The sequence below is a fragment of the Belonocnema kinseyi genome, chromosome 9 (genome assembly GCF_010883055.1).
Source record: "Belonocnema kinseyi isolate 2016_QV_RU_SX_M_011 chromosome 9, B_treatae_v1, whole genome shotgun sequence".
Taxonomy (NCBI): domain Eukaryota; kingdom Metazoa; phylum Arthropoda; class Insecta; order Hymenoptera; family Cynipidae; genus Belonocnema; species Belonocnema kinseyi.
In genome coordinates, this window is record NC_046665.1 from 27,708,566 (window position 1) to 27,734,896 (window position 26,331).

Here is a 26,331-nt window from a genome sequence, read left to right on the forward strand (position 1 = left end):
CTCCACAAGTCTAACCTCCCCCCCCCAGGAATAGACACCGGGGTAGAAGACAAGAATCTTTAAAATACTGTGAAATTATTGCGTGAAAAATTGTAACTTTTGGATTTGCATTATTTTATATGCTGTCAAGATTAGAATTTTTCATTTATCAAGAAAATTCAAACAGTTGTTATGATAATCTTCTAGGGCATTTAAAAATCAAACCTTTTCTTCTCTTTCCATTTTTTCATATCGTTCATTAATTGGCTCAAAAATTTTCAAAATGGGCTGACTTTTAGTATTTTTATCGAAAATGTCTGACTAAGGAACTTGGAATTTAGCTTAGGCCACTAAAAGAATGTGCCAAAGGATAATATAATCGATTACTTATTTTCAAAAATTATCGTGCCCACATACAGAGAAACAGACATACAGGCAGACACACTCGTAAAAACCTGTTTTTTCGGATTCAGGGGGTCTCAAAACGTTAAACTTTTTGCAAAAACCAGGGAGAGGGGGTGTCAAAATTTACACAAATCTAATATCTTTTCTGATGATAATTTAGAAATGATTTATTTGTCATGAATCATTTTTGCATAGTTCTGTTTTTAGTTTTAATCGTAAACAAATCGCATTAAAAACATGAAAAGTTAAATTGTTTGAAACCACACACAGGAGACGAAAATCAATTACAAGACAAAAGTTGTGATAAAAATGTGCCCAAGCGGTGGGCGGATTTCTTTTACTGTTGAATTTTTTTATTTTTCAAGAAAATTCAAAAAGTTGTTATAATAATCTTGTAGGGCATTCAAAAAGCAACATTTTTCTGCAATTGTCTTTTTTTCATATCGTGCGTTATTTGGCTTAAAATGTTCATTTTCGTATTTTTTGGAATTTTGTAAAAAGAATATTTGAGTTTTGAATAAACTGATCTTTAAAATATACAAAATGTACCCACTTTTTAAATTTTCAACCAAAATGGCTGACGAACGAACTTGACCTTTAGTTTAGGACACTAAACTAGTGTAGCAAAGGCCAATCTAATAGATTAATTTTTTCAAAAGTTATCGTGTTCACAAACAGAACGTACATACAGACAGACATACAAACAGAATCATTCGTGAAAACCAGTTTTTCGGATTCAGGGGGTTTCAAAACGTGGACATTTGACAAAAACTGAAGAGATCAGATTATACACAAATCAAATACCTTCTCTGATGAGAATGTAAAAAAATGGCTGGAATTAAAAAAAAAGTATTATTCAATAAACGGTTCCGGATGACCAAGTAATGATTTCTTTGAATGCTATTGCAATGTTTCAGAGTATACTTCTTGAATTAGTTAAACAGGCAATTTTAAATAGATGGGATAATATTAAAACTCGTACTCGATTATGTGAAAAAGATTTTATCGAAGGGATAGTTTTCATTATGAACTCAACTTATTTTACATTTAATGGATCTTTTTATAGACAGAGGTTTTGTTACTCCCACAGACTTTGTCATTTCTCCGATTTTAGCAGAAATAGTTATGGAAGATTTGGAGGTTTTTTTCCTGTAGGAAACTAGATTTTTCTTTGCCTTTTTATCTTCGGCTTGTGAACGATAACTTATTATGTGTTTTTATAGCCAAGTTGCATATGGTCATTGATTCTTTTCACAGTTTTCATCCAAAACTTCAATTTACTCATGAAGTAGAACAGGATAATAGAATCAGCTTTTTTGGACATAGAAGTAATTAAGGATTGGGATGGTAATATTATTACCAATGGGTATTGAAAAAGGACATATTCAGGTAGAATTTTTAATTTCTTTTCCGCTCATAATTTTCAAAACAAAATTGCAGTAATTAAAAACTTAGTTGACAGAGCTCTAGGTTTGTCGCATTTTTCTATTCACACAAGAAACTTAAATGTTGTTAGGATATCCTTTTTCTGAATCATTATCCCCAAAAGTTAATTGAGAAATATATTTCAATTAGAGTTCAACAAATCAAAAACAGAGTAATCCATTTTTTTGGTCAAATTTCTGAAACTATTGAACTTGTGTTAAATAAATTTGTAATTCATACAATTTTCCGTTTACCATTTAAAATGGATTCAGTTATACATTTTTGCAAGGACCCTTTAAATAATTTTGAAAAAGGTGGTGTTTTTTGTGACATAAATGTTACCATTCGATCAGACTCGGTGCGACCCTAAGCGAAAGGGTTGCAGAGCTGCAGCCGAATTAAGACGGAACCCCGTCCCGAGGCCTCGGACAACCGCCCGTCCCGTTTTGAGTCTGTTCCTATCGTCTCGTGTGATGTGTGGTGCTCCCTAATCTGGTGCTCTCTCGCCTCGATTCTCCCCGGAGAAGTTGACACTCGACGCCGTACTTTTGCAACGACGTGCCCTGTCTCCAGCTGAACGACTCCCTGGGTTCACGCTGAGTCTTCCACGACTTAAATGAAACGATCGTCTCCTCGGATTGCCCGCATCTCGCCACGTGTTGTTGATCTTTCGCCAATATGAGTGGCAATAAATAGTTTATTTTTATTTGTTTAAATAACGTTGCTTTTATTTGTGTTCTACTTTTCTCTCGGCTTTTCCAACTCCCGATTCCCACCCTCGTCCTCGGCATTAGCTAACCTGCCCAGAAAAGAAGCACAAGTCAAATATTCAATTAAAAAAAACCAAATTTCTCTGGACTTGACACACACTCTTAAATATATGATATCGAATTATGCATGCTAAACAATCCTTATGTCTTGCCAATTGACTGAATTTTTGATATTATGAATTGTGTATTTTCCAAAATAGTTTGTTCCCGTCATTTGCTTGTTTGATACTTTTGGAAAGGTGATCATTCATGTATCAATTTGATAATTTAGCATTTATACCGCTGATTTTTTGTGTGCATTTATGTGCCAATTTAATGATTTCATTGAAATGTAATGTTGATTCCTGTGACAATATGTGATTGATAACAATATTTCCATGGTGCATGTATTTATATGATTTGCATCTGCGATAAATTAGAACCATTTATTTTCTGCTTGATGATTTTGGTGTGATTTAACATTATATTCTGTATTTGACAATTGCGAACCGGAATTATTCGCGTAGTGTCAAACGAACAGTAAAAGTGCAACGTAACCGGATTAAAAAGTGTAAGATCTACATTCTCGAGAAAATAAAAGTTAATTTTTTTTTAATAAAACAAAAAATAACGGTTAGCAACGGGAAAAAGATAATGCGAAAATAAAAGTATCACAATCTTGATTTTCGCCAAATATTTCAATCGCCCCCCGAGTCAACACGTCCAGTCTTGCAGTTAGATTCGCACGTTAGCGACCCGTCGTAACACTTAAAGATTGAAAACAATATTATGGAAATTTGAACTATTATTTGGAATCAAAATTGGGAAAAATTAGAAACAATTACATAAGATAGGGAAACTTAATAGAAAAATTAATAAAACCAACTTCTTTTCGATTGCAAATTTTGCTCGCCGAGAACGAAAATAAAGACATTTTCAAACTCGTCCACAATAACATAACGAATTAAGACTTTGATTAAATTTCTCTAAACAAAATCGAGATTTTAAATTAAGAAACCAAACCGGACTTTTGTACAGAGTATCTCATCAATACAAATTAAAACTAAATGAAACTCAGGTCGGGTACAGTCAAAAATAAAATGACTAACCCAACAATGAAAGAAAAGTACCAAGCGAACTTGGATCTGGAAGGCGACGCTGCACTTCCAATCCAAAACAATGATGCGAATAATACAATGACGAGAACAAAGATAAGAAATATGGTCTCGATCACATCCCAAAATACGGATACCGTACCTGGAATTATAAACAGGCTATGAATCTGACAGTCAATTAAATAATGAAACGATTCCAGCTACGTATTTTCCTTTCGGCATGATACAAACACCGTTCCAAATTATGAGTAACTGGTTATCTATTCCGAATTTTGGTTGATACAGGTGCTACACATTCGTACGCTGGCAAGGAATGGCCAGAAAAAATTCAGAATTCCAGTTATTCAATTTTTAAACCCCTATTTTGAAAATTAACGGTTGCGAACGGTGAAACGGTTGATATAATTGGGCAAGTGGTAATCCCAATTAAAATCGGTAAACACACAAAACTCGCTATGTTCAGGTTAGTCCCAAAATTAAACTCCGTAGGCATTTTAGGTACGGATATGATGAAAATCCTACGGATAACCCTCGATTATGACTCAGAAACTTGGTGGCTGCCAGGGAGTTCCCCCACCGGCTATCCTATGGAAGCTTATCCAAACGCACTACCCATCCCAATAACCGAGGTTACAACCGAAAATAAACCGAACACTGTAGAAAAAGAAAACAAGGAAACTAAAAGGACTGATATAAGGGATAAAATATTGTCGAAAAATAAATAAATTTAAAATAATAATAAAGCGAAATTTGGAGGTATATAGAGCAACCCATTTAACGCAACACAAAATAGATGTAGAGGGCCACTATCCCATTAAACAGCGATATTAGCACGTGAGCCCAAAAATTAAAGAAGTAATTTACCAAACAGTGGAATAATAACAAATAATAATAATAATAATAGACCCCTTTTGTTCCGATTGGTCAAATCCCATAGTGATGATCAAAAACCAGCTAAAGATTATAGATTCTGCCTAGACTTCAGAAAGCTTAACAATATTACAAAAAAGATCTCTACCCAATCCCACTCATGATAGAAATACTGGATACCCTAAGATCGGCAAGATTTAAAAATCAATTCCAGCATTCACAGTGCCTGGAAAGGACATGTATCAAATCAAAAGGATGCCATTTGGTCTAACCGATGTTCCAGCCACTTTCCAGAGACTGATTGATAAAACCATAACCCCAGATTTAAAGCCAAACGTTTTCTGCTATATAGATGACATCGTGATAGTAACTTACAATTTTGATGACCATTTAAAATACTTGAATATTGTATTAGATCAAATAAATGGTACAAACTTAATGATAAGCCCGGACAAATGCAAATTCGGCTCCCCGGAAATAAAATATATAGGGTTTAAGGTAAAAGAAAAAGGACTATAAGTGGACTGGGAAAAAATTCAACTAATATTAGAATTCCCTAAACCTAAAAACATTAAACAATTACAGTGCATAATAGGGATAGCAAGTTGGTATAGAAAATTTATACCACATTCCGCCGAAATACTGGAACCAATGAATAGTAAGGGTGTGCAAAAAGCTCGTAACTTCGAGTCGAGCCGACTCGATTTTTTTCAAGTCGAGTCGAGTCGAGTCGAGCTCAAGTATGCTCGAAATGTCGAGGTCTCGAAATTTCCGAGCTACTCGAACGTTTCAAAAACTTGAACGGCTTCGAGTACTTGAAAGTTTCGGGTTCTCAAAAGTTCCGAGTGTGAAAAAATTGAGGGGGCCCCTTCGGCGGCCCGCATGGTTGGCCTTTAAGCCTTGTGGAATCCATGAGGCCAATCCAGACGCGGTCCCTCATGGGAACGACATTCAAATCCATAGGGGTCCAACATAGGCTTGTCTCATGGATCCCTCAGGGTTGCCATCATGAAAGTTCTCTTGGTTTTTTTGCCAGTGCTGGCACCTGTACTAGCATGTCTCTGGGATTGTAACACTATTTTGTACTGGGCTGTCAATGTTGGGCCAGCACTGGATATCGCTACTTGCGCAGTGCTATCCCAATAGCAAATTTGCCATTGGCACAATATTGCGTCAGTGCTAACTAGTACTTTACTGCTATACTCTAACGACATGACAAAAAAGGTATATAAAAAAATAATAATTGATTGCGAGCATTTTGACTGCAAATATTAACAGTCCTGTCTAAACTGAATACATATGTGACGTGACCCGAGAAAAGGGGACTAACGCTGAAAATATCGCAAATCTGTTTTTGGTCCCTATCGATATTTTCGGAGTTGCTCTATCTAGTACAAAAGTCAGAAAAAAATTTTAAGCATTATTTATACCTATATAATATCTTATTAGATTAAATATACTATTAAATATACTATTAAATATATTATTAAATATACTTATATACTTATGCTTTTTGGTTATTTTTTACTGAAACACGACTGGGATAATGGGACACGACTAGTGAGAGTATAGTTGTAAGTAGAGGGGCAGGTTTTCAGGACTCGCCCTGTAAAATTCTAGTTTTCCGCGTTAGTCCCCTTTTCTCGTGGCACGTCACAAATATTACATTCTTGAACATTCTATTACAAATAAAATTTCTAATGCTACGGGGTATCGAACCTACACATCTATGCCTAAATCTATCGCCTAACAGTTGACAGTGCTAACCACTGCGCTAAACCAACAAGTTGAAATTAGGTGAAAATGCGATCCTGATAACCAACAGGTCAGAAAAGTTAAGTTATCAAATTTTAAGCTCTCTTTTTATAATTATTTATTATTATACAAAGTTATGTCAATGTAAAGTACATGAACTGTTAAAATGAATGTCAATCAAATAATTATTAAATAAATAATTTACATGAACTACAATTTTTCTTCGCGTAAAATGTCGTTTTTTCCTATTGTAGGGTACTTCACAACTTTCTACAATAACAGAAAATGTCATTTTTTATGAACATTTAAAATTTTTATTGGCAGTACTCAGAAATTTGATCGTGAATTTTGACAATTTCTTAATAATAACATTTTTTAAACTTTCGTGTAAGCTTTGGTTATTAGGTGTTTTATACTAATTTACAACGTTTGAGATTGACATAAAATGCAAATTTTTCTGAACAATTACAATTTTTCATAAAGATGGATCTTATATTTTTTTCTAAATAAAAGCAGAAAAAAGTTGTTTTCTGGACGGTTGTATTTATAGTTTTATCAAATTTAGAACACAGGAACCATATTTTTAAGCGTATTTTTTACGTCCATTTTTTAGGATATAAAGAATTCAACCTTTCGACTTAAAAATTTTAATCGTTGATTCGTGAGGGTCACTGAGCTGGGCCCCCGGCGGGGCCCTTATGCAACTTCCATATTGTCGGAGTTCGAATTTCAAAAAAGTGTCATCGAATTTTTGTCAAAAATTTACTGTTTGTAAGTCTGAACTCATGAAACCTTAAAATTTGTGGTGTCAACACAATATTCTTCTTTTGGAATTAGGCATTTTAATCGTTCATCCGTGAGGGCAACCGAGCTCGGTTCCGTCGGGGACCCCTATGGATTTTCCATATTGTCAGGGTTCGAATTTCAAAAAAGCGTCATCGCATTTTTGTCAGAATTTCAATAAATTGACGAATGAGTAACTTCAGAAACTGACAGGTTTTCCATGACTCGGTATGCAAAAGATCCGAAATGGCGACCAAATTTTGAACAAATGTATTATATACCGGGATCGAAACCTTTTAGCTTCGTTCCAATAATAACTGTTGTTATTATAAAATATTATTTTTTCACATTTGATTTTTAAGAAGGTTCTCAAAACAACTGCGGCTTCAAAGATTACAATCCCATTGCGACACTCGCGCTTCGCAGCTCGATAATTAGGTAATAGAGTGAATAATCTTCAAAAAATAAAGGGTGTATACAAATTTGAACAGCATATAAGAATTAGGTATGTTTTTACATTCTCATCACTTATGATTTAGAAAGCATTAGAATTTTATTAGTATTAGTATTAGACTGTCTGTCTGTCCGTCCGTCCGTCTGTAAATACGATAACTCTCAAAAAAATGAACAGATCGTATGCATCTTTGGTACACTTTTTTTAAGTCCTAAAAGAAAGCACGAGCTCGTCAACCAGCCATTTCTGATGAAAATTCAAAAAAGTGAGGACACTGAAAATTTTAAAGACTACTTTTTCTGAATTTGAAAACTCTATATTCGGATATTTACAGTACTAAAAAGGACAAAAAATGTATACAGATTACTATTTTCGATCACATGCAAATTCTAAGAGTTATAGAATTTTCAAAAACTTTTAAATCAACCGAAAATTCAAATTTTAGGCCAAAAAACGCACGATATAAAATAAAGTTAAGAGAAGAAAAACATTGCTTTTTAAACTGTCTACAAAATTAATATAAAATTTTTTGGGATTTTCCTGAAAAATCAAAAATTCAAATTTTGATTGCACAAAAAATAATTGAAAATCAAAAAATGTTATACCAAAAAATCTCTATATTTTCGTTAAGTATCAATTCTTGATAGGGCGGGTACCTTTTGTTTTATTCGTGAAAAATAACATTAAAAATGAAAAAAATTTGTGGAAAAACGACGAAACTTACGTTTACAAATGTCTATCGGAAATCGAGCGCACCGCGCGAGTATCACGATGAGAATGTGTACCTCAAGGTTTACAGAGCTTAATCTTAATATTTGACCATACTTAATTAAGTGGACAATTTAAAATATAAAGACACATAAAAATACTACCATCTAAAAGACATCTTTTTGATAAAGTTTTATTCGAGCAATACAAATGCAATGAATAAATATCCGAGCGCGATGCGCGAGGCAAATCATTATCGAGCGCGAAGCGCGAGATTCCATTGTCGCACGCCTGAGGTGCGCGCAAACTCGCGAGCCGCACGCGCAGTGCACGGTGAGAAAGTACCCGCTACGCGAGCAGATTTTTTAATATAATGTTACTAAAAAAAACACACATTTGTTCTTTTAATTTAGTAGATAGAGACATTAAACCGTAGGCTTTGATTCCGTTTGTTTAAACATCAGTTCTAAGGCAACTCTACTTTGATTAATTAACATAGCACATTTTCAATTTGTATCCAATTGAAAAAGTTTATAAAAATAATTTGGAAATCTACTTAGAATCTACTGAAAATAGCGCTTAACGATCTGTTAATAACAAAAATGAAATATTTTTGAAAATGGTCGAACTTTTTGGATTTGGGTCTGATTGAAAAATTTCATGATAATAGTTTTGAAATATATTTTAAATCTAGAAGAAATTGGAATTTATATTTCTTAATCCATGGAAGAAAGAAAAAAGTTTCTCGATTTTTTCAAAATTTTGAAAATGTTGAAAAGCATATAAATTTTTCAATTTATGTCGAAACTAGAAATGGCATAAGGTTAATTTGCAAATACTTTTGTCACGCACATAAAACTTTGACAACAATTTCTAAAACTCTGAAAAAATGCCATTTGAAATTTTCTTTAAAAGGAAGCGTGACTAAGATTTTCAGGTGATCGTACATACAGGAAAACACCGATAAAATGTTATGATTTTCGGTTTCTGTGAGTGCCGAAACGTAAAGATCTGCTTAAAACCAAAGATCGAAAGTTTGGGCGATTATATTACACTCTCACGAATGAGAATGTAAAAACCCTAGGACCTCAAGAACCTGAAACTTTCGAGCAGCTCGCAAGTATTCGAGTACTCGAAAGTTTCGAGCTCTCGAAGACATTCGAGTTCTAGAAAATTTTGAGTTCTTGAAGATATTCGAGTTCTCGAAAGTTTCGAATTCTCGAAGACATTGGAGTACTCGTAAAATTTCGAGCTTTTTGGAAACCTCGATCTCAGCTCGACTCCACTCGACTCGAACATGACTCGTTCGAACATCGAGTATTGAGTTTTTTGCACACCCCTAATGAAAAGATTACTTTAAAAAGATAAACAATGGGATTTGGGATTAGAACAAGATGAGACGTTCCAAAAAATTAAAGATGTTTTAACTTCAGCACCCATTTTAACCTGTCCAGATATCAAACAACACTTTCAACTCGAAACCGATGCGAGTAATACGGGATTAGGAGCCGCACTTACTCAAACGATTGATGGCATGAATTACGTAATAGCATACGCGAGCAGATGTCTAAACGGGGCAGAATCCCGATACTCAGCATCCGAAAAAGAATGCTTAGCGGTAGTTTGGGCCATCCGAAAATTTAGAGCATATCTAGAAGATTATAGTTTTAAAGTAATCACGACCCACTTAGCGTTAAAGTTGCCCCATAACCTAAAAAAACCCACTGGCCGATTAGCCAAATGGGCGCTGGAACTTCTGGAATATGACTATGAAATCATATACCGGAAAGGTAGTTCAAATCTCGTCCCTGATGCTCTTTCGAGATCAGGAGAACTAGTAAAAAATATAGCGTTTGCGTTAGCTTGTAGCGTAGAAAAACCGAAAGCGGAAATACCTGACATAACAGGCGACTGGTACTCAACAAAAATCAGACAAGTTAAAAAATAGACCGGAAGAGCATGAAAAATGGCGAATCAGAGATTGGAAACTCTATTTTTACAGAACTGACTCATTAAAATCTACTCTTTTACCAGACTCTAAGCCATGGAAACTCGAAGTTTCCAAAAAATTACGAACACAGGTTTTGAAAGAAAATCACGATGATTCACAAGCAGAACATTTAGGTTCCGAAAAAACGCACGTGATAATTTCCAAGTACTATTTCTGGCCAGGGATGTATTTAGAGATAATCAAATACGTTAAAAATTGTAAAACATGCGAAAGAACCAAACCGAGTAACCAACCGAAATTAGGGCTGATGGGAACAAGAATCGTTGAAGAACCATGGACCATGATTGCTGCGGATACCATGGGACCATTACTGATTTCGAAAACAGAAAAAAAAACAATATTTACTAGTTTTTGTAGATCTTTTTATAAAATGGGTTGAAACAATTACGATAAGAAAAGCTAACGGGACAACAATAGAGTCGGAGTTCCACAAACGTGTCATTTCGCGATAGGGAACACGGCGGATTCTCCACACGGATAATGGCATCGAATTTGTCAATAAAACATTAAGAGCATTAACCGAAAAATTCGGTATTAGACATACTAAAGCACCTAAACATTACAGCCAAGTTAATGCAACCTAGCGTTACAATAGAACAATTTAACAAATTATTAAAACCCATCTAGATAGCGATTATTTCACCTGGGATGAACATATAGATGACTTGCAGTTCGCGATAAACACTAGCAAAAACTCATCAACACAATTTACCCCAGCATTTTTAAACTTAGATCGCGAACTGGAACAACTCCAGTCTCTAAGAAAAAACCTAGAAAGCGATAACGATATAGAGTTCCAAAGCGTGGACAAATGGACATATAGATTAAGAAGGCTAAAAATTATAAAAGAAGAAGTCCAGAAAAACTTGGACGTAGCTAATAAAAGACAAGCCAATAGCTATAAATTGAGAAGAAGACCGGTAGAATTTAGAATAGGTGATAAGGTTTTAAAAAGGGTAAAAAATTATCTAACAAAGCAGATAAAAAATCAGGTAAGCTCTACGATCAGTACGAAGGTCCTCCCTGGCAGACCGAAGGAACCGACTAAAGCCTCTACAAAGTACCCATAAAACCCCATTAGGTCCCCATTCATTTCCTTTTTTAAAATAAACTAAAAAAAAACAGAAAGATCAACTTTTAAACTGTTGAAAATCGGAGTCTACGTTAAATTTTCTTTTGGAAACTCACGGAGTAATCGTAATACTTTTTTTGCAGCTGTCTAAGGTAAAAAATATAAAAGATCTATACCGCCTGTTGACTGCTACTTACAGATGATGCGTTTAAAGTGTAGCAGTCAACAGGCGTTATACGTCTTATATTTTTTAAAACTTTTTACCGTTGTAAAAAGAACTATTGCGATTATTCCATGACCTGCTACAGGGAATTTTAACGCAGAATCCGAATTTCAATAATTTAAAAGTTGATTTTGCTGTTTTTTTGAAATTTTTTAAGGAAACGAATGGGGTCTTTACGGGTACTTTGTAGAGGCTCCATTCGGTTCCTTGGGTCCGCCACGGCTTTTATTATTAAAAAGAAAATCTCTCCAACCAATTATGAATTAAAAAAACATTAAAGGACAAAGTATCGGATAATGGAATATTAACGATTTTGAACTAGAAAAAGCCAGTATAAATACTGACAAAGAGCAACAAGAAAACTGATAACTTTAGATTAGAAATTTAGAATTAAGTATTAGAAAATGCAAGGGATCGATAGCATTAACGACACAAACTGACTAATAACTCAAGACCAAAAAACAAACTCAATCAAAACCCCGAAATGTGACTCAACAGATTTTAAGAACACAATGACAGTACGAACTTGTTACCTTTCAAAGAATGGTGAACACAACAACCAGGTGTTAGCTATGCCAGAAAACATTTTTTGGGCGCGACACATTCGAACGTCTCTGTAACTGTGCAGCAGAAGAATGGCTGATACTGAGATCATTCGGAGTACCGTAAAGCCAAATAAGCTACCACCCCCTATCGTCACGGTAGAACAATGCTTAGACGAGATAGTCGCAGAACAAGAGAGAAAAGAACAGACGGAACAAATGTTAGCAAGGGTGAAACTCCACTATGGACAAACCGACGAGGAGAGGGAGAAAACTGACCGAATGTGTAGGAGCCTGTGTGACAAGAGAAGATAGTAATATATAAAAATCCTCGAAATCCTCAATATAAAACTTAATAAAGATTAAAATAACAAAACTTAACTAAACAAACAACGTTACCCACTTAGTGTATACTTAATACGAATAAGTAGCCTGACCCAAATAATTTACAAACCAGAAACAACAAACAACATTTTCTTATCTTTTCCTTTTTTTCTTTTTACAGTTATTACTGGAAAGAGAGGACAATGGACGATAACTGGAAGAAAAAAATCGGCGAGGGCACCGAACTTTTAGAGAAAACCCTTAGAGAAAACGCCCAGACCTTTAAATGCCAATTTTGTGACAGACTCGTAACCAGAAAAATTTACATAATACACTACTCCTTCTGTAACAACAGACCTTACAGACAGAGACAAAATTACTCAACTCCAAAAGAAAATAGACAAACCTACAAACGAGGGGGCTGGGAATACATTTATCGAAAAAAAACCACTCAATGTTCACTTAACCGAAACCAATCATAAAAAGACAACAGATAATTGCACTTTGGAACCTATACATACACATTGACTCCCAAACGATTCTAGAACTGGACAGGGAACTTTGACAAATTTCAGACATACACCCGACCCCCCCCCCCGTGCGGAGGAGGAGGGCGGAGGGTGTAACATAAATGTTACCATTCGATTGGACTTGGTGCGGCCCTGACCGAAAGGGTTGCAAAGCTGCAGCCGAATTGAGGTGGAACACCCCGAGCGGTGCCGAGGCCTTGGACACCTGCCCGTCCCGTTTTCAGTCTGTTCCTGTCATCTAGTGTGATGTGTGGTGCTCCCTAATATGTTGCTCTCTCGCCTTTATTCTCCTCGTAGAAGTTCAAACTCGACGCCGTGCTTTTTCAACGACATGCCCTGCCTCCACCTGAACGACTCCCTGGGTCCACGCTGAGTCTTCCGCGACTTATCCGGAACGATCGTCTCTACGGATTGCGCGCATTTCGCAACGTGTTCTCGATCTTTTGCCAATGTAAGTGGCAATAAATAGTTTACCTTTATTGGTTTAAATAACGTTTTTCTTAGTTGTGTTCTACCTTTCTATCGGCTTTTCCAACTCCCGATCCCCACCCTCGATATGACCGCGTAATATGCTTAAAAGATCACTTGCAGGATCTGTAAGATGAATTACGTGGGACAGACTGGCAGACTTCTTAACACTAGGGCAGAGGAACACAAATGTGATGTTCGTTTAGGACGCTGTTATAAGAGTGTTCTTGCCAGGCATACAAAGGGTAACAGAATGGCCTACTGACCCTCATTCTATTCTCAGGTATCAAAAACAGAGCACCTGTTCTTCGGTGCTATGAATTTCTACATCTTTACTTTTAATATCTATTTTGAATGTTATTTTATTGTAATTTAATTGTAATAAAAGTAAAAAATAAAATTTGTTCGTTGGATTCTTTTTTTCTTTAAACAGGAGTTTGCATCAAATGTATATTACATATCGAGGAGGAGAGCACCATCTTTCCATGGTAAGGGCAATATTGTTCGAGCTATAAAGATGGCTCTCCGACATGGCATCTACTGCATTTTTTTGGTAGAGACGCGCAAAATTGAAAGCGTGTTCTGCTGGTGGAGGATTGGACGTCATTTCTCTTTTTAATCCGGTAATTTATTCACATGTGAAGGCACTACAAAAGAAATGTGGCACTAACCTATTCTTATATTTGATGAAACTTACATTTTCGAACATTTTTAATGAATTTTGGATCGCGAAAACAATCTTAAACAAACGAGAAAAACAGAGATGTCAGACTTATCACGTCACATGTCGCCAGCTTCCACGATTTTGTATTCCTTGCTGTTCCTCACTGAGAATCATCGACATATCTCCGTCTCTTTCTAAGCATGTGCGACCGCACATGCATCTAAATTTTGTTTCCAGTAGTTAATGTTGGATTTAATGTCTTACCACCACTGAAACCACTGAACACCGCTTGAAAATAGAGTTTAGGTTTTAATCACAAGGTGGAGAACACGCCAATTTTGTGCAGCTAAAACAAAAAATATATACTTGAGATGAAAGATAACAATTTAAACCTGGGCACCAGAAATATTACATTAAGCATCTTAGGGGAGAAGAGGGACTGTTCCGACAAGTGCATGTTTTCAGTACAAGTAGTGGGCGAGCGCGTAAGGCTAGCCGGAGATGAGTACGGAAAACGTACACAAGTCAAAACAGTACCTGTCCCTCTTGGGGCAAACGATATTTTTTATAAAAAATGGATGATTTCCCACATTTCTCGAAATGTAGTCATGGTTTCAACCAATATTATATTTAAGTTAGAGGAAGAATGATTAAAAGTAATTGTGAAAGTGATTTATGGTAACTTACGATAAATTGTCCAAAATTCAATTTCAAAATGTCTATACATTTTTGGAAATTTATGAAGTTTTTGAGTTTATATTAATTAAAAATATAGAGGAAGATGAGGCAGGAAAATTTGCATGCTCAGGAGGAGAAAGGGGAACGGTAACTGATTATGTGATAGTGGATGATAAAGTAAAAGAGAAGATCAAGAAACTAGAGGCAAGAGATTATAAATTATGTTATCGTAGAAATTAAAAGAGGATTAGAGTGTACAATCAAAAATGAAGTTATTGAATGGGGGATTAGAAGTGGATCGAAGAAGGATTGTTAAGCAAAAAAGAAGGAGGTCAGCAAGGAATTAACAAAATGGAGAAAAGAAAAAAGTAATGGAGAAAAATATAGGGGAAAAAAGAGTATACTATGTTGTGTGATTAAAAGAAAGAGAAAGAGAATAAAAGGTTTTAGGAAGAGGCAGAGAAAGCTAGGACGAAATAAGAGGTTTGGGCGGTAGTAAAAGAAGAGCGGAGAGAAAAAGAAGAAAAACATTCCACCAAGATATTAAAATAGTAGAATGGTAAAAATATTATTTGGATTTGCTAGAAGGAGTTGAGAGAAAAGTTATGAAAGGAGGCAAATATAGTAAAGAAAGAGGTGAGGAAGAGGACATAACAAGGGGAGAAATAGTGAAGGTGTTAGAAATAATCAAGGATGGAATGGCACCTATTATAGATGAGATTCAAAATGAAGCATGGAAATATGAAGGCACAGTAATTAAAGGAATGGGCATGGATAATGTTTAATAGAGTAAGGAGAGGAGAGGGGTGTTAAGAGTTATAAGATACTAAAAAAGGAAGGAGCACCAACGTATTTAAAAAAGGGATAGGGAGAGAGAATGTGGACCAGAATAGCAAGATTTAGATTGGGAAACGAAGTATGGCAGGAGATGTATTGACAAAAGGAAGAGAACAGAAAGTGTAGAGTATGTAAGTGGGAGGAGGAAACATGGCAGAATGTATGGGATCTTTTCCAAAACTTGACCCTCGAGCCCGGATAGAATGTACAAAGTTTCAGTAGCTTGAAGAGCTAAAATTTTCTGTTGCAGGAAAACATTTTTTTCAGAAATGTAAGAAAATTGTTCTTTATACGTTTAATTTAAATAACAAAACAGCAATACAAAAACATATAATCTGTAATTGTAAATAAGTCAGTCCTGTATGAGAGCCTGTTTCACGAAGCCTGCAATGTTGCAAACAATCTAAAATTAATATGTCTATCATGCGTGAAAGCCTGTCTCGAGGAGTTTGTAATGTTGCTAACAATCCAATGTCAATATATCTGTCATATCTGAGATTCTGTTTCGAGGCGTTCGCAATGCTGCAAACAATCCTTCATTAATACGTAGGGCGCTACGAAAGTTTTAAAATACGCAAAACATATTGGAAGAAGAGAGATGATCCTTTCGTCATTAGAAAGAGCGTCAAAAATTAGGTAGGAAGAGGAAATCTGTTGACTCAGGTCAAAGTATAGTCTAAGCACGCTGCCCGGAACGATTTAGAAATGGCGTCGAGGGCAAAGGAAGAATATCGTGCGATAATTCGATACAACTTTTCTCGCGATTAAAGTGTAGACCAAAGTTTTGAGGAAATGTCTCCGGTATTGGGTACGGATTGTCCGCATCGCACAACAATTTTCCGATGGTACAGACAGTTCGAAAGGAGAAATTTCGGTTTCGCGGAAGACTCGCGCTCAGGTCGACCGCCGGAAGTGGTGACATCAGAAAACATTGCGTCTGTAAATAATCTACTAAATGACAATAGAAGAATCACGTTCCGGCAGATAGAGCAAATTTTATACATTAGTGCACCAGCAGTCCATCGGATTCTGCATGAACATTTACATGTTAGGAAGGTTTGTACTCTATGTTTACCACATGCTTTGACCGAGGAAAAAATGGCAGCGAAAGTAAAGTGGTGCCAAAAAATGCTAAAAAGATTTGAATCGGGATCTTCTCGGGATGTAAATAGTTTTATAACAGGCGACGAACCATGGCTGTATTATTACGACGTTCGAACAAAATCACAAAACAAGATCTGGCCGTTTGAGGATGAGGATGCTCCAGTGGAAGTGCTGAAGTCTCGTTCTGTAAACTAAAGAATGATTTCGGTATTCTTTAGGAAACGCGGCATTGTGGATAGGGTCGTGCTGGAAACCAGCGTACAATCACCTCTTCCTGGTAAACTCAGGTATGTTTACCCCAAGTCATAAGCCAACTCAAAAACATCATGCCAAAATCTCGACTCAGTACCTGGCTATTCCACCAAGACAATGCACCGGCTCACAGAGCGAAGGTGACTGTAGCTTTTTTGGTCAAATCTGGACTGACTATTCTAGATCACCCTCCTTAAAGTCCAGATCTTGCTCCATGTGACTTTGTTTTGTTTCCGGAAGTAAAAAAACAAATAAAAGGGCGTCGATTTACTAACGAAACTGACCTTTTGATGGCGTGGGACAAAGCGTGTGCAGATTTTCCAGAAGAAATGTGGCAGGGTTGGTTCGATGACTGGTTTTGGCGTATGGAAAAGTGTATTCACTGCGGTAGAAAGTATTTCGAAAAATTATAAAAGGTTCGTCTGTATTGCAAAACTTTCGTAGCGCCCTATGTATGTCTACCATGCTTAAGATCATCTTTTGAAGCGTTTACAATGTAAAAACAATCACAGGGTCAGTAAGTAGGTTTTTCTTGCATGAGAGCCTGCCTCGAGGCGTTCGCAATGTTGCGGACAATCAAATGGTCAGTATGTAAGTTTGTCATGCCTGAGAACCTGTCTAAAGGCGTTTCGAATGTTGCAAACAATTCATCAGCGCTATGGTTTTTATGCCTGAGAGCCTATCTCAAGACGTTTGCAATCTTGAGAACAACCACACACTCAATGAGTAAGTTTGTGATGCCTGACAACCTGTCTCGAGGCGTTCGCAATGTTGAGGACAACAGCATGGTCGGTGTGTAAGTTTTCCATGCCTGAAAGCATGCCTCAAGGCGACCACAATACTGCAAACAATCCGTTAGCACCATGCCTGTCATGCTTGAAAGCCTATATCGAGAGCCTGTATCGAGACGTTCTCAATGTTGCAAACAATTTATTATCACTACAAGGAGAGACTTTGGATATTAATATTTCTTTCATCGCATATCCATAATTCAAATAAAGTGTACGAATTTAGGGATAATCGAGGTTCGGTTAGAAAAAGTCGAATTGTGCCTATGAAAATGCAGACTAATATCTTTGATTGGAATAAATCGTACGAATTTCACACACTTACATACAATAACTACAGTATTTCTAAGTCGCTGTATTAAATTTTGTAATGGATTCGAATAACGAAAATTAGTATAGTGCTATGAAAGAAGTGAAACAGAATGTTGTACATTTCGTTACGAACGCCTTACAATCTTTCTAAACTACTGTATGAAAAATGGGGGTCACGTGATGTTGTGTTTCATGCTGGCGCATGGCAAACAGAAAGGCGGATAGAAGTGTATAAACGTACACTATTACATGGACTTCAATCCTTCTTAATATTTTATATGTGAATTCGTTCGAATGTTCGCTCGCTGGCTACAGTGGGTTTGTTTACGAAGATTATACTAATACCCATACGCATATATAAACCTATCTTATATCTATAAATCGCACACATTTCACTGAGACTCATGATTCTTTCGGTCCTTATATAATAAACGAGAGAAACGTATCACTACGTGTAATTTTTGACTTGCCATTCTTTATGCATAAAAAAATGCATTTTTTTGAAAACCTACACACGAGAGAAGCAAAAAAATTCAAAGACGAAAGTTGTGATGAGAATTTGTCCACGCAGCAGGCGGATTTTATTTTTTTTTTAACTTTTTATTAGGGTTTTCAGGATTAAAATAAAAACTACGCACCCTTTTAAAAAGTCCTTCATAACAAATTTTTACATCTTTTTCAAATGCAGAATTTCCGTCTTTTCATCTTTTCCCGTATTTTGTATGTGCTCGAAGTTCTGAATTAATAAATTGTTCGTATTTTTAAATACTATAAGTATCCGTACAGAGAATGTTTGCATCTTGAAAAAAAGTTGTTTTAAAAATGTTCAAAATGCGCTCAATTTTTTGAATTTTTGTCCAAAATGGCTGGCTAAAGAACTTGACCTTTAGTTTAGGACACTCCAAAATATACCAAAGGCTTTCGAAAGCTATCGTGCTAACTAACTTCAAATCTACAGGCTAACAGGCAGACACAATAATTTAAAAAATATATTTTTCTGTACTAAGCGACAGTTATGGAGTTTCACTTTTCTTTAATTTTATAAAATGTAAAAGTAATTATTAGCTCATTTGAGAAAGAATCGCGGAAATTTATAATAATAATCGGTATATTCTGTAGATATTTTATATGCTGAAAGATATCAATACAAATATTTAAAAATATTATCCTTAGAATTATCTCAGGGCGTCTACTCAAATTCTGTAAAAAAAATTCCCCTACAATTCTAGGTTATTGCCAGATATCTATAGATTTTCCCAAGGTATAATTTTCCTGAATAATGAGCCACTCAAGTATGAAATATCACATTCTTTATAGCAATTCTGACCCTACATCCCTGAAAAAGTATTACATAATAGTTTTTAAAAAAACTTCCTTTATCCATTTGTAAATGGTTCCGGAAAGGAACAATTTTTAGGCATCGAGCCATTTTAGAAGAAAAAATAAGGATATTTTTTAGACCATTATAATAAGTATAGAACAATTACGCGAGTTAATCATGAATAATCTTTTTCTTTTTTCTTATAAATATATAACTGTATAGGAACAATAACATTTTTATAAATGAATTCAAAAGATGTTTCTTAATTTATGAAAGTAACTTTATAGAAGGACAAGAAATTTCCTAATGGTACAAGCTTTCAGGAAAATTAAAATTATCACTAAAAAAACTCTAACTCTTAACGAAAAATGTCTTTAATATATTGAACTCTAACCTACTTGAGCCTACGAGAAAAATGAGCTTCCTCATTTTTTGTTAAAAATTTCTTTTTACTATTTTAATAGTTGCTTAAAATTCGGAGCATATTCAATATATTCATATTTTTAGTCAAATATATTCAAAAAGAAATTCTGTTCCAACCTCCTGCAAAATGTGCAATTATATCAAACAAAAATTTTGAACATTTTCCTTAAAATTAAGATGAAAAAATATTGATTAATTATTCATTATTTAACGTAATTAAAATAAAATAATAAATATGGCAACATGAACCTCCTAAATTCTGAATTTTGAACGAATTTTAAGTTCTCAATAATACGTCGAATATAATAATAGTCTAATAATACTAGCTATCATTTACTGAGTTTTATTTTTTGAATAATATATATCTGAAGCTTTGTTAAGTTCTCATTTGTTGGGTGGCCGCTGGACGGAAAACCGGGAAATGACTGGGAATTTTTTTAAACTGGAAAAAGCCGAAAAGTGAGTATGATAGTGAATTTATTTATTTACAAGGAATTTCACAAATTTTTAGAAGAACCATCTATCAATTCACTTGGAATAACAAAAATTTCATACCACATAATATAATTCAGTTAAAAATAAATTCGATTTCAACTTTTTTTTTAAATGTTCAGTTTAGTTGTTAACTGTTTTAATTACTGCATCAATTTTCAAAATGAAGCAATATAAATTAATTAATGGATGTAAACAGTAAACTGTATTTCGAGATTTAAGAATTGTAAAACAATTATTTTACAATATGCTTCTGAACCAATTATACATCAAATATTCAAAAATAAACAATTTGAAACTGAATTGTTTGAAATAGAAAGCCTTGAATGGTCAAAATTTAAGAGTAAGGCATTTAGACGTTTAACGTAACAATTTTTATTCTAACGTCAAGTAACAATTGAAAATTATTAATTTGAAGGACCAAAATTGAAAAAGAAAAGTTTGGTATTTAAATTCTATCTAATTGCAAGAGGAACTTTTTTAGGCTTACGTTTTTATTGTGTGGAAAAATGTGAAGTATTGTATTTTTAACATTTTTATCAACCTTGAAATGATGGAATTCTAATTTTTGTTAAATTGGCGGTACATTTTATATTTGTAAAGTTTTTAATGAGTTGGAAGAGATACAGCTTTTGTTTTTTAACTGTAAGAGGCCATTTTTTTATTTTTAATATTTATATTGTGTTTGAAGAAAGAATTATTTATTTTCGTTTTTTTTATGAGTTAAAAGAGGATAATTAAAAAATTTATATTGCTATTGAGTCGGAGGGAAGGAAGTGTTAATTTTCTATTTGTTCTGAATTTTAAGGAATAATTTTTTTATTGTTAGGGTTGTTGTATAACTGGAAGAAAGGAAACTCGTTTTTAAAGTTTTTTTTAAATAGGAAGATGCACTCATTTTCGGATATAGTTAGATGATATCTTTGCTATTTTTTTAAAGTTGTCGTTTTTTAATTGACCCAACTATTATAATAGTAAAGACGATTTTTTGATTGACATTACGGTCGATCGTATTAATTTGTTTTGTCTTCTGCAGCTAATATGAATAATATTAATTTATTTTTGATGAAAAATACAAATTAGACTTTTTATTTTTTATACCGGACTGACTCACTGGATTTATCAGTAAGGCTATGTGAATCAGTCTTAACTTGTATATTTCAATTGATCTAAATTCATTGCAATCTATATTTTCCAGACAAACTTGTTCTTTATTACGTTTTTATTGATTTGGAAGAGGGACATGTTTCATTTAGTAACATTTTTATTAATGGGAGTTGAAATTAAGGATAAGGTTTAATTTAGAGAATTTAAAACGATAGCGCGGATTCATATTTTTTAACCAGAGATCTTTGAACAATTCAATTTATGAAAGTGTAAAGGTTTAAGTTTTGCAGTTTAATTGCATTAAATTGAAAATTTTCAATTAAAAATTTTCAAGTGGAAAGTGTTAAAAGCTTCTATTTTATATGAGTGAATTATTGAGAATTTCAATAAAAAATTCCAAATTAAAATTTGTTCAAACTTTAATTTGAATCTCACAAGTTACGAACATTTTTTTAGTACAAACAAAAGCATGATAGAAGAAATTTCGCGGGAAATTCCAAGTCATGAGCCCAGTACAGTCGGTCAGATGGTGTGATCGCTGCTAAGTCGGCTATAAATGGAATAGCTCGGAAACCTTCGTTCGTCTTAAGTATAGTCTTTTAGATTTCTCGCAAATCCCGGTTGCAGATATTACTAGCGGAACTAATTTCAATACACATTCTTATTTAAGAAAACTAAAATTTCGTACATTTCTTACAACTTATGTTACTTAAAATTCTTACTTTTGACGATATTTTTAACAAAACTTGTTATTGACCATTATCACTTTTTCACACTCTCCATTTTCAAACAGTAATATAAGACTTTTTTTAAAGGTGAATACTAATTTTTGCTGGCTCAAGTTTATAATAATAAATAAAGAAACACCATCATCTCTTATTATAGTAGGAATCATTATAGCAGTACCCCAATTATCCCTAAATTCTTACATTTTATTTTAATTATGCATATAGAATGATTCAAATATTGATATGAAAAGTCTCTCCCTATACGGTCGTCATGCCTGAGAGCCTGTTTCGAGACTTTTGCAATTTTGAGAACAGTCACATAGTCAGTGAGTAATTTTTTTCTTGCCTGCGAGCTTGTCTCAAGGTGTTCGCAATGCTGGAAGCAATCCATCAGCACTATAGTGGTGATCCCCGAGAACCTGCCTCGACACGTTTAAAATGTTGAGAACAATCACCCTTTCAGTAAGTTTTTCATGCCTGAAAGTCTGTCTTGAGGCGTTCGCAAGGTTACAAACAATCAATCAGCAATATGGTTGTCATGTTTGAGAGTCGGTTTCGATAGGTTTGCAAGGTTAAAAAGAATCAGACAGTCAGAAAGTAAGTTGGTCATGCCTGAGAGCCTGTACTGAGGCGTTCGCAATATTACAAACAATCCATCAGCACTATGGTTGTCATGCTTCAGAACACGGTTTGAGACGTTTGCAATGTTAAGAACAATCACATAGTCGGTGAGTAAGTTTGTCATGCCTGATAGTCTGTCTCTACGCGTTCGCAATGTCGCAGACAATCTATTAGCACTATAGTAATTATGAGAGCCTGTTTCGAGAAGTTTCCAATTTTGAGAACAATCACAAAGTCAGTGGGTAAATTCGTCAATCCTAAGAGCCTGTCTCGAGTTTTTCGAAATGTTGCAAAAACATTCACAGCAGTATAGTTGTGATGTCTGAGAGCCAGTTTTAAGACGTTTACAATATCAAAAACAATCACACACTCAGTGAGTACGTTTTTTATGCCTGAGAACCTGTTTTGAGGCGTTCGCAATGTTGCAGACAATCCATTAGCAGCATGATTGTCATGCCAGAGAGCCTGTTTTGAGACGTTTGCAATTTTGAGAACAATTACACAGTCAGTGAGTCTGTTTGTCATGCTTTAAAATCATGCTTCTCCGCTTACTAGAATTCGGCTCAAAGGACCGAAAAATCATGATGAAGTGATTACGGACTGGCGTGGTGCAGCGAAGGAATCACGTCTGGTCAGGTTAAAGTCGACGACACAGAGCATCAGAGAATTTATCACAGTTATTACTAGAGTTTTTAAATACATGTTCAATGTACTCCAAAATTATGAGTACTCAAGTAGATTGCACAAAGCACTTTGTACCCAAAAAATTTTTTGGTTGTTTTAGAAGATTAGCAGAGATGTAACCTTCGGAAGCTACGACCACGTTCGTTCAGCAACGATATATCCTGATGCAACTAGAAGGCATACGTCATCCACGTCGTCACTTTCCACAACACCAGAAGATGATCGAGTCGGGAAAATTACTTAACAAAAACCGAAAGAGAAAGAAGCACTGACTTTAAATTAAAGAACTCAAACTCTGAATGATCTCGAATAGCACATTTTCATTTAAACTTGTTTTATCTAACGGAGTGAGCACACTCGCTTATACCTTGGTTGACACTGAAAAGCCAGGAAAAACATGCTAGCCTTCGAACCTAAGAGACATCACGCTACCGCCTGCTTAACCACTCAAAGCAAAAAGTTAGCGCCTGAATCTCAAAACAGAGGAAAAATTTTAAGGAGATTAAGCATTGGGAGGAACCATTCTATCACCAATAAAACCTGAAGTTCATTTAAAAGAAAAACAATAACATCAAATAAATTATTAACAGAGTAAATCATTATTATCTTTAATAAAATTGTATTGCTTGACCCCACAGTCTCCCTTCTGCTGAATACGATATTTCTTCCTTTCACTTATAATTTCAAATTGTCAAGAGCACCAAACATCCTTTATCTGCTGTCCATGCTTATTTTCAAGGAGGGTATGTTAAAAAGTATAAAGTGTATCAATGGCGTACGGCTATTTTGTATATCGTCACTGCCAGCGTCGCGCCACTCGGATGACAAGTCCACACTCGCCAAAATAACCTTCTTTATACTCTCGATACGCAATGTACTATTTACTCTCTAGAAAGTAAAAAGAACTTTATAGAAACCGAAGAATGCTGAAATCATGCATGTGTCATGAAGACATATTTTTATACCACATTTTTTTAAGATGTCCGTCAGTAGTTTCCTCATTACAAAAACTTGATAAAAAAGCAATATTCATAAATACGAGAAAGAAAGAATAACCTATTATTAATTCAGTCGTCACTAGCGCTTCTGTATGAACTAATAGGTCCCCAAGATTACTATTTTCCAAAAGTTAAAAAGAAGTGCCACGATTCACAAGAAAAATTTAAAAAATAATTTTTAGCATGGCTGAGCAACACAAGAACTTTTTTGCATTCTGCACTTTTTTCGTACGACGAACGGTTTGCAATGAACAGAGTGATAAACAAATTATTTTTTAACAAAAAATTGCCATATTTGTACAGTGTTACCTGAGAATCTATTTCTCAGGAAAATTTAAAACGCGTACACTGTCTATACTGAGGATAGATCTCTTGAAAGTAAAAAGAAATCTTTTGATTGAAGAAAAACTTTTCTCCGTGAATTGTTGTTAAAAAGTTACTATTTTTAAGAAGAAACCGTTTCGACTCTTCATTTATTAATAAAAAGTCATCCAGACTAACCAGTTTACTAATATTGACTAAAATTGTTGCGAAACCTTTATCGACCGTTAACAACGTAAATTATTGTTCCTAATATTCCTTAATAAATTGTTCATACAAATTAATATAAGGAATGACACTCAATAACCAGAAATTTATTTTTTTTAATTCTTCGATTACTCCTTGACATATGATTAAACTATTTACTTTTGTGACATTTTATCGTACGACGAGCCATTACTTATTCATGGCATATAAACAACGTATTTTTTATCAATTTAAGCCTCGCTATATGCCACGATTTTCAAGTTATAAGCGATTACCTTTTTTATATATCGCTAACTTTACCGTGAATAATATGATTAACTTTGGTAAAATTTCGACACCTGGTACTTATTTTTTATGACTATTATTATTAGCAAATACGCTCAATTGATAAAATCGATTTTTTCTTATTTTTTTATTCAAAAATACTTATTGGTAGGGTAATGAAAATAACAGAAGCAAAGATTTGGGAAGTCCAAAGTGGGTTTATGCCAGGAAGGTCATGTACGGATCAAATATTTAGCTTAAGGTAAAAAACAGAAAAAAGTTTGAGAGTAGGAAAAAAAGTTTTCTGTGCATTTGTTGACCTAGAAAAAGCTTTTGACAAGGTAGATAGAAGTAAACTTTGGGAAGTCCTGAAAGAGTATGGAGTCAATGGATGGATCCTACAAGCTATAAAAACAATATATACAGGTAGCAAAGCGAGTGTAAGAGTAAATGGGAAACTGAGTGACTGTTTCGATATTATTCAAGGAGTTCGACAAGGATGCGTTATGTCTTCATGGTTATTTATATTATTTACGGACAAGTGTTTAAGAATGGCTCTCCTCGACGAAGAGGGTGTGGATCTCGAAACAATAAGGGTACGTGTGTTAGCGTACGCAGGTGATAAGGTTGTTATGGCAGAATCTATCGAAGACCTACACAGAATGTTGAATAAACTAGATGCAAGCATGAAGAGCATGGGCCTCAAAATTAACACAAATAAATCAAAAACTATGGTGTTCGAAGGAAAGAGTGAGAAAACACTATGCAATATTATATTAAATGATGAGAGAATTGAACAAGTTGATAAGTTCGTATACCTTGGTAGCTTATTTACTAGGGACGGGAAGCTAGATGAGGAATTAGATAGACGAATAAATGAAGGTAATAAGGTTATTGGTAGAGCAGGTCCCCTTATCAGAAGTAAAAATATATCAAATAAAGCTAAAATAACAATACATAATTCTATATTTGTACCGACTGTACTATACGGTAGCGAGACATGGGCTTAACGAGAAAAAGATAAGAGTAAAATTAACGCAATTGACATGAAATTCATGCGCATAATATGCGGGAAAACCCTGATGGACAAAGTAAGTAACGAGATAATTCTAAAAGA

At 34.6% G+C, this 26,331-nt stretch overlaps 1 protein-coding gene across 5 annotated transcripts in view; it reads right to left on the bottom strand.

Annotated features, from left to right (window-relative positions):
• The window catches only part of LOC117179461 (nose resistant to fluoxetine protein 6-like), an 824,251-nt gene that overhangs the window by 117,951 nt on the left and 679,969 nt on the right, over positions 1-26,331 (bottom strand). For 4 of the 5 annotated variants that reach the window (XM_033371298.1, XM_033371297.1, XM_033371295.1 and 1 more), the window contains one exon: positions 14,026-14,423. The exons of the other annotated variant lie outside the window; for it this stretch is intronic. The gene's annotated coding sequence lies outside the window, so the exon portion shown is untranslated. Of the gene's footprint in view, positions 1-14,025; positions 14,424-26,331 lie in introns of those variants that run through there. 5 annotated transcript variants of the gene reach the window in all.